Below are 8498 nucleotides of genomic sequence, written 5' to 3'. Positions count from 1 at the left end.
CCCTCTGCCTCTGTTCAAGTCTTCAACTGCCCGCCACAGCCCAGCCGTGCCAATATCCCCCAATCTCCTTTTTCATCCTCTCTGTATGCATCCAGATGCTGAGGTTATTTCTCCATCGCAGTCTCTACGCTGGGATTTGTTTATTTTGGTGTTATTTGGCTTCCTGCAATGTTCTGAGTTTATATTCTCATTTTCTACCTACATCCCTTCTCAGTATATCAGACCGACATCGCCATCCTCGACAAAGATACCTTCAACATCACACAGGAAACTGACCAGTTTGGCAGAACCTCAAGTATACCTGTTCTGGCTAACTTCTAGCTAACATCTGCCCTTACCAACCACTCACCTACTTCCTACAGCTCAGACAATTTCAACATCTGATCCACTGTTCATCACCAAATGTGGTTTTATCGCCTCCCCAATGGATCCATTCCCATCTGAGACAAATATGATCACTGTATGGCTATCCTGTTGGTCAATTCTCCGGACACTACTTCCACATCGGTGCTGCATCCATGGAATCTCGACACAGCGTCCCAGACCATACCATACAATTCCTTGCACGCTGGTCCTCTCAAGCTTATCATCCAATAGCGCACAAAGTGTTCTTCAATGGAAGCTTTGAGAACCTTTTCACAAGTGAGTTCCAAATCAAACTTTTTATTTTATTTATGCAGAACATTTCAAACAGGGAATGCAATGCAGTGTGCTTAACAGGAACAAACTATGAAAATAAAAGCTGAAATATTTACTACACAACAAACACAAGATAAAATAATGACAAATTGAACAACTTAAAAACACCCAAAGGAAAAGCAAAGCTACAAATCTTAAGATGTTTTGTAAATATGTCCAGTTTCGGCCCCACTCAGGTTCTCTGGCAGGGGGCATAATAACTCAAGGCTGCCTCTTGGTCCTGTGGGGTAGTTAAAAGGCCAGTGCCAGATGACCTGAGAGAACAGTAGCAGACCCAAAATGTAACCTTGTGGAAGGCCACATGATATGTATTTTCTGAGGTCCTAAACCAATCTTAAAACTGGACCGGCGATGCCAACCCACCTCTCCAGTTTGTCCCGATGGACATGATGGTCAACAGTGTTAAATGCAGCACTTTTTAAATCTCAGAGGACAAGGACAGAGAGCTATTTGGTATCAAAGCTGTTTGTTATCTAAGAACATTTACCACTTTAAGTAAGGCTGTCGCTTGGCTGTGATGGGCACAGAAATCAGATTGGAATTTTTCTGAAATACAGTTGGCACTTAAATCATTTAGCTGTTTGAACCCCGATTTCTCCAGACTTGTGCTTAAGAATGGAAGGTTGGCGATTATTCAGCTTTAAGCAATGTTCGACCAATCTAGATTACTTTTCTTCAGAAGGGATTTCACCATAGCATTTTTTTGTACAGTGGGGAAAGTGCCTGTGAACAGGGAATGATAAACAACATTTTGCACTTCAGATATGTAATTAACCCCTTTGAAGGTGGTGGGGATAGGATAGAGAAGGCAGGTAGAAAGCTTAAGTTGTGATACCACTTTCCTGAGCATGTCTGTGTCAACCAGGGAAAATTAAATCCATAGTGCCTGTGTGGTAGGCTAGGGCACATAGCAAACCTTTCATCGGGTCTTGCTTGACTGATACCCAGCCTAGTGTTGGTTATCTTATCTATGCAATATGCAGCAAACTCATCATATTTAGATGTGGAGGAAAGTTTGTGAGGGTAGGCTTTATCAGGCCATCCATGGTTGAGAAGAGCACTCTTGAATTAGTCTGATTAATAATGATCAAGTCAGACATCAACATCAGGAGAGCACACATGCTCATCTCTCAGAACCTGCATTAACTCAAGCAGTGTCCTCTAGTCCCTGCCTCCTATCACGGACATAATTTACCTCACACACTGAATCCTACCCATCCAGCCAAAAGAGGATCGGCTTCCTAGCTGAACCTGGTTCCTCAAAGTTCTCTTCCTTCAAGGGAGTTTTTTTTCTTGCCACAGTCACTTCTTCTTGCTCTCCTGGGGTCTACACGCTGTACTACCTCAACTGTATTGCCAACCATTCAGCACCTGCAGTCCAGAATGCCTCACTTCCTCTCCAGGGTCAGAGTAACTTGGTCTTCTCTTCTTGGGGATTGGCACCGCATCTGCCTCATGCACAAATTCATGTTGGTCCTATGACCAGAAAATGTGAAATATTCCTCTAATAAAATGGACAAGACACCCTGCTAATAATAATACAAATGCAGGGCTATCGATCAACTTGGCTACTTATCCATTGCAACTGCAGCGCGAGTGGAAGCAGGGAGAAGTGTTTCTAATGTTGTAAGAGTCTTGAATAAAAACTGTGACAATGCTGAATAAAAACTTAGACATGAACTCAATAAAAACAGCTGTTTGCTGTATTCTATTCGTCTCTCTCTCTGGTCATGGTTTTAAAAGTTACGAAATCTCACAGGCTAGGGGTTATGGAAGCTGTAGGAACAGTGATATGAGCTATCCGAGTAGGCACACTAGATGTCATTTATGTAGAATAGCCTGGTCAATTTTCTAGGAATGCTTTAGAGATTGACCAGTCAGTTGGTGACCACTGGATTAGTGTCCGACCTGAGATTAAAAGGTTGGGAGTAAGATCCCCAACTGAGTCATACCAAAGACTGTAAAAATGTGACCTGGTGCTCCTCTGCTTGGCACTCAGTATTACGGAGATAGATTGGGGGTAGGGCCCTGCAATAGACTAGCATCTTGTCCAGGGGCTGTACTTGTGCAGCAAGCTGCATCACACTACAGAAACACTAGATATGTTCCTGCTCCTATTGGCTCTTCCGATTGCAGAAGCTAAGGCTTGTGCAAGGCTACTTAGTATACCTATTCTAGCCTTTGTCTTCAATTCAGTGCCTTTGAACATTGAATTAACTACTGTATAATATTCTTTGTGTTCACAGTTGGCAATGCATATAGTAGTTGGTCCTACCAATAGAAGTCTTAATGCCATAGGGAAATTCATATAGATCAAAGAGTACTATTAAATATTTGTAGCCATAGAAATGCTGGGTAACTATTCTGTGATGCTGATGACAGATCATTTAAAGAGGGTTGTATTCTGGGAAATGAGTCCTCGGGGGAGGGTTGATCCCATGGGTTCAAGATTTTATATATAATTCAAATGCAAATCTCATATCAATTGGCTGTTCAATAACAGTAAGTACCGGTGGCTTAGTAATATTTTTGTAGGGGAGAGAGCAATTTTGTAATAATACAATGTTTAATACCCTCAAACACCAAGTTAGATATAGGCTACCTAATTTCAAAATCACTGTTCATCAATGCCAATCGTGAATTATAATTATAATTTTTAAATCCAGAAATGTTTTACTTATTTTCCACCACAATTTGCAAATAGATTCATTGAAAATCCTACAATGAGATTTTCTGGATTTTGTTCTCATTTTGTCTGTCATAGTTGAAGTGTACCTATGATGAAAATTACAGGCCTCTCTCATCTTTTTAAGTGGGAGAACTGGTGGCCCAATTGGTGGCTGACTAAATACTTTTTTGCCCCACCATATCAGTTGTTTTGCATGGGCTTTGTCTCAATTGATCCACCGATGTCAGCCAGATGTCAGCCAGATGTCAGCCATCTGCATCTGTGGTGAAGGGTAGCAAAGCTGCAGCGGTGTGTCAAACCATGAGACATACACAAATAATCAGTCCTATCGCCAAAACGTCTAGCGTTTCTGAGCAGAAAGATGAGACGCTCACGAACACCATGGTGTTCTCCGTTTTGCTCTACACGCTGTGAAGACTCCCTTACTCTTCGCCAATGTACACGATGGCACGTTGCTCTGAGACTTAATTTGATCATTCTAGCGCACGCATGGGACATCCTTGCCTTAATGGTGCTGACTTTCTGGTCTAACTCTTCATCTGACATACCAGAATAGCATTCCCTGACAGACATATCTATTTTCATCCTTATGAAAAAAGGCTAACGGTTACACTGTCATGAAATATGATTATATATCGACTATAAAACAAATAGGACATGGCCTGCTTATGAGTTGCCATGAAAGAAAGTTTGGTTAATTCAACTGAAAATGACAAGAACAGGCATTTCTAGCTAAATGCTTTTGGTAAGCTTGAGAATAAAAATGGCATGATTTATCATTCTACGGTGTTTATATGTGTAATATAGTAGAATGTTATGAACCGACACTGAATCGTAGGAGCTAACTACCTGCTATGTAAAAGTTGGATGGAAGAACGCCCAGTGCTGCTTACCTGAGATGCCATCATCACACAGTCCTTCTTCGTAGGTGCCCGCTATGACTTCCTTTGTGTTGGAAAAAAATTGCTTTCAGAAAAAGTATTTTTCATTGAAAATAAAGAAGTTTTGCTCTCGACAAAAACACACAAATGGACCTCCATAGCATATAACAATTTGCCTGTGATTAACCAGACCGTCATACAAACTTGCTCTGCTGAATTCTGGACGCATAACTGAAGGTGCTGTCATAACCTGCCACCACACCCACAAGCGAGCCACTCAGGCACAATATGACGTGTGGAAGAGGGCGAAGAACAAGTTGGGAGTAACAACAATTTTTTTGCAAGTTGGGGAGGGGGGCTAATAGCCGAACAATAGACTATTCAACCTTTAGTACAGACCAGTCTCAACGTCAACAGTGAAGAGGCAACTGGCCTTCTAGGCAGAGTTGCAAAGAAAAAGACATATCTCAGACTGGCCAATAAAAAGACAAGATTAAGATGGGCAAAAGAACACAGACACTGGACATAGGAACCCTGCTAGAAGGCCATCATCCTGTTGTCGCCTCTTCACTGTTGACGTTGAGACGTGTGTTTTGCGGGTACTATTTAATGAAGCTGCCAGTTGAGGACTTGTGAGGCATCTGTTTGTCAAACTAGACACTTTAATGTACTTGTCCTCTTGCTCAGTTGTGCACCAGGGCCTCCCACTCCTCTTTCTATTCTGGTTAGAGCCAGTTTGCGCTGTTCTGTGAAGGGAGTAGTACACAGCGGTGTACGAGATCTTCAGTTTCTGGAAATTTCTTGAATGGAATAACCTTCATTTCTCAGAACAAGAACAACATTTCTCAGACATGTTTCAGAAGAAATGTCTTTGCTTCCTGCCATTTTGAGCCTGTAATCGAACCCACAAATGCTGATGCTCCAGATACTCAACTAGTCTAAAGAAGGCCAGTTTTATTGCTTCTTTAATCAGGACAACAGTTTTCAGATGTGCTAACATAAGAGTTTTCTAATGATCAATTAGCCTTTCAAAATCATAAACTTGGATCAGCTAACACAACATTCCATTGGAACACAAGAGTTGTGGTTGCTTATAATGGGCCTCTGTACACCTATGTAGATATTCTATAAAGAATCTGCCATTTTCAGTTACAATAGTCATTTACAACATTAACGATAACTACACTGTACAGTGGCTTGCGAAAGTATTCATCCCCCTAGGCATTTTTAGTATTTTGTTGCCTTACAACCTGGAATGAAAATAATTTTTTGGGGGGGTTATCATTTGATTTACACTCCCTGCTTACCACTGTGAAGATGCAATTTTTTTAAATTGTGAAACAAACAAGGAATAAGAAAAACAAGGAACACTTGAGCGTGCCTAAGTATTCACCCCCCCCCAAAGTCAATACCTTGTAGAGCCACCTTTTGCAGCAATTACAGCTGCAAGTCTCTTGGGGTATGTCTCTATAAGCTTGGCACATCTAGCCACTGGGATTTTTGCCCATTCTTCAAGGCAAAACCGCTCCAGCTCCTTCAAGTTGGATGGGTTCCGCTGGTGTTCAGAAATCTTTAAGTCATACCACAGATTCTCAATTGGATTGAGGTCTGGGCTTTGACTAGGGCCATCCAATACATTTAAATGTTTCCCCTTAAACCACTCGAGTGTTGCTTTAGCAGCATGCTTAGGGTCATTATCCTGCTGGAAGGTGAACCTCCGCCCCAGTCTTGGGGGGATGAGAGGTGTTGGGTTTGCGCCAGACATAGTGTTTTCCATGATGGCCAAAAAGCTCTCATCACCCCGAGTACCTTCTTCCATATGTTTGGAGAGTCTCCCACATTTTTTTCTTGAAGCAATGGCTTTTTTTTCTGGCCACTTCCATTAAGCCTAGCTGTGTGGAGTGTACTGCTTAAAGTGGTCCTATGGACAGATATTCCAATCTCCGCTGTGGAGTTTACAGCTCCTTTGTTATTGATCTTTGGTCTCTTTGTTGCTTCTCTGATTAATGCTCTCCTTGCCTGGTCTGTGCGTTTTGGTGGGTGGCCCTCTCTTGGCAGGTTTGTTGTGGTGCCATATTCTATCCATTTTTTTAATAATGGATTTAATGGTGCTTCTTGGGATGTTCAAAGTTTCTGATATTTTTTTTATAACCCAACCCTGATCTGTACTTCTCCACAACTTTGTCCCTAACCTGTTTGGAGAGCTCCTCGGTCTTCATGGTGCTTGGTGGTGCCCCTTGCTCAGTTGTGTTGCAGACTCTGGGGCCTTACAGAACAGGTGTGTGTGTGTATGTATATGTGTGTATGTATATGTGTGTATGTATATGTGTGTATGTATATGTGTGTATGTATATGTGTGTATGTATATGTGTGTATATATATATATATATATACTGAAATCATGTGACACTTACATTGCACACAGGTGGACTTTATTTAAATAATTATGTGACTTCTGAAGGTAATTGGTAGCAACAGATCATATTTAGGGGCTTCATAGCAAAGGGGGTGAATACGTATGCATGCACCACTTTTCCGTTTGTCATTTTTTTTAATTTGTTTTTAAATAAGTTATTTTTTTTTTTCATTTCACTTCACCAATTTGGACTGTTTTGTGTATGTCCATTACATGAAACACAAATACAAATCCATTTAAATTACAGGTTGTAATGTAACAAAATAGGAAGAATGCCAAGGGGATGAATACTTTTGCAAGACACTGTATTTCTGATCAATTAGATGTTATTTTATGGACATAAAATGTGCTTTTCTTTCAAAAACAAGGACATTTCTAAGTGACCTCATACTTTTGAACGATGGTGCTTATATATAAATAAATATATATATATATATATATAAAACAATTGGCTAATTAAAATAAACTGAATAGCAACTATAAGGCGTTAGCAATAGGCTAATATGATAAACATAGCACACAATATATACAGGGCCAACTAGGTAATAAGTTAGCATGCTAGACTAGCAGGCTGGAAAAGGCCATGGGAGCCGTTATCTTAGATTGCATAACAACAACACTGGCCGGCTGCCATCTTAGGCCAATGGCAGGAATGGCAATCAGATAGTTACATACTAGCTTACAGTACAACCAGACATAAAGTTCCCAGAGTGCTCCTCACTCTGCTACTCCTTGATGAAGACTGTCCTGCCACCCCAATGGTGGAACCAGCTTCTCCCTGAAGCTAGAACAGCAGAGTCCCTGCCCATCTTCGCAAAAACTTGTGAAACACTACCTCTTCAAAGGGTATCTTAAATAATCCCCCTTCTTCACCTTGACCCCCCCCCCCAATACATTTTTTTATGTAAAACTGAACCTCCCCTACCCCTTCTAGTTCTGACTTTGCTGATAGCTACTTTGAGGAAATGTATACTTACTATGTGGTGTACCTACTATGTTGTCCCACCTAGCTAGAAGATGAAGGCACTAACTGTAAGTTGCTTTGGATAAGAGCATCTGCTAAATGACTAAAATGCAAAACGTAACAATGAGATTTATTCAATTGAGCACTTTCCATGTTTGATGAAAACCCAGAGATAAATATTGCCCCTCAAATACAATCTGAGTGTTTGAGTTCATAGATTTATTTTCGAGAACCATACTGACTGAAGATTGGGCATGATTGATTTACTGTGAATTGGGGTCTGTAATTTCCAATACGATTTGAGTGTGCCCTGGTGATTGTGTGCCTGATGTGGTGGTGGTCAGCATAATGAGCAGATAAGGAAGTTCTAAAGGTCTGACTATGGCTCTGAGGGAACTAGTGACAGAGACATATACCTAGTACTGAAAGGTCAATGGTATGGTTTCTTTGCAAATCAAAAGATTTAAATTGGGGTATTTCTTTATCCTAACAGCTGCCCTATATGCAAAGAGAAGACCCACCAAATCCGCCTACATATCGTGTTTCTGAATTTGGAAGCAAAGTGCTTCACCGTTTTTTATCAATGAGCTGCTTCCTTTGGCACACAGTTTCTTGCATATCAATAAAAGAGCTGATTTTCCTGCAATTGTAAAGATCAGCGCTGTACATGAGGATATACTGAACATATGCCAACACTATCTGTGTTTTCCTCTGAACAGACCCATCTGACTGGCCCTCAGTTTGTTCCTGGAGTCTAGCTCTCAGCATGTGGACTGGGTGACAAAGTCAAGCATTTAGCCATCTGTTCTTGGTTATTGTCTGCAGTGTCAGGCCAATAACCCAGCATTC

The sequence above is a fragment of the Oncorhynchus masou genome, chromosome 11 (genome assembly GCF_036934945.1).
Source record: "Oncorhynchus masou masou isolate Uvic2021 chromosome 11, UVic_Omas_1.1, whole genome shotgun sequence".
In the NCBI taxonomy this organism is placed as follows: domain Eukaryota; kingdom Metazoa; phylum Chordata; class Actinopteri; order Salmoniformes; family Salmonidae; genus Oncorhynchus; species Oncorhynchus masou.
The sequence above is the reverse complement of the archived record's forward strand: the minus strand, read 5'-3'. Positions refer to the sequence as shown.